At 34.6% G+C, this 4705-nt stretch overlaps 1 non-coding gene across 1 annotated transcript; it reads left to right on the plus strand.

Moving 5' to 3' along the window:
- The first annotated feature begins 1670 nt into the window (after positions 1–1670).
- On the plus strand, positions 1671–1789 carry LOC132915394 (5S ribosomal RNA). Its single transcript, XR_009659847.1, has one exon. It is a non-coding gene; the product is annotated as a 5S ribosomal RNA (ribosomal RNA).
- The last annotated feature ends 2916 nt before the right edge of the window (positions 1790–4705 follow it).

Raw genomic sequence — 4705 nt, forward strand, 5'->3', positions numbered from 1 at the left:
CATCGAGGACTTAAAAAAAAAAAGTATACTTAAAGCATTAAATGACCAAAAAACCCACAATTAAACGAAATAAAATAATCACTAAAAACTCACGAAGAAAGGATCGACGCCACTGTCACGTAATTTTAAATGATAGAGGATTACTTCATTAAACGGCTGGGTTTATTAGTAGCACAGTTAGATTTTCTTCGTACAGAAGGATTACAAGAACTGTCCGGACCCGTCTCGTACTATTTAGGAGGAAAGCTCGGTGTGGGTGTTCCCTTTTGAACTAAGAACGCGGATTCGTTGTTCACGTTTTTCGGTAGAAAAGTGAGGGTAACGATCCGCGATGCCCATTGGTTATAGCCAATGATAATAAATAAAATACGAGGAGAAAACTTCCTGCAGATGTGGCTCATGGGTGTCCTTGTCCCTGGGAAAAATCAGCTATTTCGCTGGGCAAATCTACTTTCTCCTTAATTAGCAAGAGCGTGCAACAAACCCAAGGACCGTTCAAAGGACCATCCATAAACCGAAAATACTTATATGAATAGAAGTTAAGCTAAAAAGATTCGGTTTATGGTGGTTCATTGGGTTTATCGCAGGTCAGTGTAAGGATGGGTAGGCCTTGGCGCCCAGACCTCCAGGAACCTCGCAAGGACCATGGCATCTGGCGAACACGTGCCAGGCAGAAACTCAGTCCGTGACACCACCTTCGGCACTATCGATAGCATAAACAACCAAACGAACAACCAAAACCCATCCAACTATCAATTACAGCAAAGAACGGATCAATTAAAAGTAACACAGTTGAAAGTAATTTCAGTAAATGTCAATTCGATAATTTCAAACCAAAAAAGATACACTATGCTAACTCTAATAAATAAAGAAACCCCCGACATAGTAAACCCCTGTCTCAGAAACAAAATTGAACAAAAGACACAAAGTATTCTTCAAAAACTGTTCCATGATAAGACACGACAGACCGAACGCTAACCAAGGAAGAGGAACGGCAATCCTCATGAAAAACCCTCTCAAGTTCAAAAAAATTCAAAACGACAAAATAACAAGTTTCAAAATCCTGGAAACGGTGAACATAAAAATAAAAATAAACAATAGGGAAAACTTACTCATCGCCGCAACTTACGCAACCTACGGAAACCAGAAAGAATTTAGCGACGATAATATGTAATGTAATAAATAATATTTAATTTAGAATTACAGCTCAATAAACGGAGCAACTATTATATAATAGCGGGCGAGCTTAATGCAAAACATATCAATCTGGAAAAACCAACTAAACAACGCGAGAGGTAACTTCATTAGAAACTGGCTAGACAATGAAAGCACACACTACAAAAGAAACCTTTACAGCTCCGAGCTATCCTCTGACCCAAAAGGATGCTCATACCTGGACATATGCCTAGCAGACGCGAAGACCTAGCAGAAGACTTGGTTTTCCAGAAAATCATTTATGAAGTTCCGTCCACTTGACACGCTATTCTTTTTAAGTATACGCGTATCTACATGACGGAACATCACAATCCATTATCTGGGAAACGAAGACAGGAAAAATATTATACATTTGAATACACATCTAAAAATACCATTTATCCTCGTACATACATGCACGTTTTTTTATATTTTTGTCTATTCAATAACATGAAATAACAAAACTGACTACCTCAGCCAACGCCCATACCGCGTTGAGAATACTCGTTCTCGTCCGATCACGAAAGTCAAGCAGCGCCGGGCACGGGTAGTACTTAGATGGGTGACCGCTTGGGAACTCCGTGTGGTGTTGGCTTTTTTACTTTTTTTAACACTTATCCATCAGAACGGGCAGATCTCTCTGCGAAGAGAACATCGCTGAATGACCGAAGGGAGTGATCTCCCTTTTTGACTTTAGCAACGCGTTTTCTTTTTTGTTGTTATCGTTATTATCAGCTATTGTTTACCTGGAATTATTCCCAATTGATTGCAACTCTACTTCCGCTTTTATAAAGTACAATATGTAATAAAATACACCAATTTAGTGGTCATACAGTTAATTAAAAAGTTACACTATCAGTTATGACTAAATAAAGTTACAGTGCAACGATATCACACTGTAAAAAAATATTAAAATGCATTATGAATTTTTAACTTCACGTTCAAGTCGTGTCATTTATCTTTAGTCAAGTTTAATGTTTTTAATTTTACCTATATCTTTTTTATACTTTTAATACATACTTTTAATTTGGTATTTTGTATAAACAATATGTGAAATCGTTAAAAAAAATCATTACCGTAAAATGTAATTGACCAGTTGAATAATTTCTAGACTCCTTTATTTTTCAAGTATTAGTGAATATTAATCCTTGTTACTTGCAAAAATGCACGGTGAACAGTGTACTGGTTGGCTTGTGCGGGTGCGGTAGACAAAGAAGCGTATACCTCGCTCTGGTGCGCGCGGTTGACTAAGTGTTAATAAGCTATGATGGTATACACGAAGAAAGTATCTTTTTAGCATCAAACGATAGTCACCATACGTTGTTTCATTCTCTCATATGTACTTACTTATATATTGCTTTGTTTATATTTTTCGATAATGTTACATGTATTCAATATTCGCAATTAGAGAATGTACAAGTATTATACATACGTATGTCGTTTGAAAGAATGCAAAAATACATGTGCCGAAAATTGTGACACAAACCGAAGAGCGATGATTCCCTGCGCGCGGTGAAAATGAAGTAGAAAATGTATAATGACATTTTCCGCTTTGTTTTCGTGAAAATCAATTATGAAATTCTCTTTACTCAACTTCACAATCCATTTTCTTCAAAACGAAGCCAGGCAAGATTTTACATATCTTTTTTATCCTCCTACATAATTGTATGTCAATTTATATTGTAATATTCAATAACGAAAAGTGCTAAATAAATAATAAACTGATAAATGCTCACCATAAAAACAATCAAGGAAATAAGAGAAGGAAAGAAGATAGACACAGTGAAAGGAGAAACGAAAAGAAAAATACTATTACTAAAATCGACCACGGACCTTCTTAGCTACACAATCCTGGTTTCATGCTATATTATTTTTTATTTATATTTTTTTTTTCTTCACCAACAAGATATAACACTTTACCAAATGTCCGCAAGGACAAATTGTAAAATAACCAAAATAAAATAAAAAAAAAATATATATTTTACGATGAAAAAAAAAAAAAAAAACAATCCTGGTCTCCTTAAAGACGCAGAAACGTGACTCTCCGTCAGACCTGGCGAACAGAAACGAAAGGGCAGATAGTAGTAAAGAAAGTAAAAGCATAGAAGAGAACACACCAGGAGACACAACAGTCAGTTTCCAGTAACAAAAATGCCAACAAGAAATGGATTCGATGTGCTGCTATTACAATGGACCTCACTCTCGCAGGCAACATTCTCAAATAATAGATATAAAAGAACCCACAAGTTCAAACTGTACCTTGAAATTTCCTTTAATGTCTTTTAACGTCAATTTTGTCCCGTCGTACCTAAAATTCCATCAAATTATTATTTACGATAGCTGAGATTATGCTAACCTACTATAAAACTGTGAAAACATCTGTCTTTAACAGATATCTCATAACAAGAAAATAAAGAATATAGATAAAACTTTAGATGGAAATTAAGAGTCTATAGTATGATATTGAATTTTAAAAAGTTATAAAGGTAATGGCAGATATCAGTTGATTGATCTCTTTAACATGTGTTTTTAAAGGAACGAATAAGTAGTAAGTGCTTCGTTTACTTTGAATATGTTAATATGTTAGTTAAACCTGCCAAACCAAAGAATTGTGTAAGGACAAAACTAATTGGTCCAACACGATGATTCATCTTTTTCTTCCAAGGTTGTTCTATCTAAGAAAACCAGAGATGATAGCTATTACAGTCCAGTTTTTATCCATGATAAAATTATTTTTACAAATAAGTATACAATTTTTTCAACGTGTGAAACATCTCACACAGGGTTTCTGCAGGAAAATTCAACAGTTTGTAAGAATTTATTAATTTATTTTGAGATAAAGTTCTCTCGCGATGCGAATAATAAGACGCCGTAGCATTATGTTATATTATATTTTATCTATCATATCATGTCACTTGTCACTTTTCGCAAATGTTCCTTACCTTTGGCAACAATATACCATAGTTTGGCGCTAAAATTGTTAATTGCGTATGCACTAGATGATAGTAAAAACGAAGATTAAAGCTATTAATTATTAAAGCGATACACTTAGCTTGAAAAGCAATTAAATCTTGAAAAATATCGAGGGGATCGTTCTCGTTTGACAAATGCGAAAAAAAAGTATCGACGAAGTAAAACCATTGAAATAGACGATGCCTATGTTTTGTTACCAACAATCCTGAAATTGCTAAAATGAGTGATCATTCTCATTATTGAACGTCTGATATCTAGTGTTTATATTCGTGTTCAATGTAGCGGCGTATCTACGGTATCCGATTTCGCTTGTTTTTTCTTTAATTTTCTTTATTTTTCTCTAGCATTTTGCATTTTATGCATATTCGGTGGCAAAGATTCTTAGGGCCACAAGTGAACGTTCTAAATTTCCCATTTTTGTTGTATCTTGCTGTATGTTTCTAATTCCTAAGAAAACAGGTAGTAGAATTTCAAAAGAAAAATCTTTCCATATATAACGGTTCTATAATAACGGGTGCGTTTCTTATTCGCTTTATCT

Source organism: Bombus pascuorum, chromosome 16 (genome assembly GCF_905332965.1).
Source record: "Bombus pascuorum chromosome 16, iyBomPasc1.1, whole genome shotgun sequence".
Taxonomy (NCBI): Eukaryota; Metazoa; Arthropoda; class Insecta; order Hymenoptera; family Apidae; genus Bombus; species Bombus pascuorum.